Below are 1,136 nucleotides of genomic sequence, written 5' to 3'. Positions count from 1 at the left end.
ATTTTATTTTTATATGCTTTTACAATACAAGTACAAGTTTATTGTACAAAATTAAGGCCTTCATATTTCACAGCTTACTAAGGCTAAAGTAAGACTAGGTAATTACTTAAGTCAAAAAAAGTTTTACGTTTGCTATCCCCCTGCTTGGGACAATAAAATTACCTAGCCAAGAGTTATCAAAACAGACATTATAAATGAAGCAGAATCTTTTAGATAAGACGACCCCAAATGTTATATCTTGGCATAGGTGATCTTCATGGCATGGGATGGTGTGATCTTAAATCCTTGTAAAGCATACCTAGTAGCTCCCACCTGCCCATCATTTTCAAATTCAATAAAAGTGATGTCATGCCTCCCAGGTACCAAACACACTTCCTTAAAACCAGGAAACTGATTAAACAGCATGGATATATCATTTCATTCATCTGTTCTGATAAACGATTAAGAAATAAAATATAGTTTGGAGAGTAATCAGGGAGCTGAGGACTCGGTGTTGAATTTCCTTGCGTGTTAGCTGAATTTGATGTACCTTGACCAGGCTTTTTGTTTGTGGTTGGTGCAGTTTGTTCCAAGGTTTTTTTTTCTTTTTCTGTTTTTTCTTTCTTTTTGTCAGCGAAAGTGCCAGGCATTTTAGAAATATATCAGAATCTGTTTTTGCATATTGGATTTGCATTGGTTTAGCATAGAATGGAAATCTTGTAATTGCCTCAAGGTATTTGTGGATGAACCTAGTTCTTTAAATATAACAAAGACCTATCCTTTCATCTGATCATATAAGGAGCTCCTCAATATTTCTTTTTAAAATTTTGTTATTCATATTTTTGATATCAGTTGTACGATTAGCTCTGATATCCATGTTTTCAGTTAAATCATTCAAACAGCCTGTGGCCGCCTCCTGTCCTAATCGAAAGCACTCAAATTCATTTTAGAAGGTTTTTGTTTGTAATGGAACTGCATGCTTTGGTTTAACAGGGTGTACCACCAGAGTATTTTGCATTTGTTTCTGTCAGGTCCTGAGGTGATTCATTGATCTGAGTATAGCTTAACATTGATGCTTTTAGCTTAAAGATTTTAATATATTTTATATAATAAAATTTGAACCCCAAATTTACATGAGGCTAAAATTGTTATCTTAG

At 33.8% G+C, this 1,136-nt stretch overlaps 1 pseudogene; it reads right to left on the bottom strand.

The window, feature by feature from the left end:
- Positions 1 to 231: 231 nt before the first annotated feature.
- On the bottom strand, positions 232 to 765 carry LOC102835521 (annotated as a pseudogene).
- Between the last annotated feature and the right edge of the window lie 371 nt (positions 766 to 1,136).

The sequence above is a fragment of the Chrysochloris asiatica genome, unplaced genomic scaffold (assembly GCF_000296735.1).
Source record: "Chrysochloris asiatica unplaced genomic scaffold, ChrAsi1.0 scaffold00235, whole genome shotgun sequence".
Classification (NCBI taxonomy): Eukaryota; Metazoa; Chordata; class Mammalia; order Afrosoricida; family Chrysochloridae; genus Chrysochloris; species Chrysochloris asiatica.
Note: the sequence above shows the minus strand (reverse complement) of the source record. Positions and strands in the feature narration are given on the sequence as shown.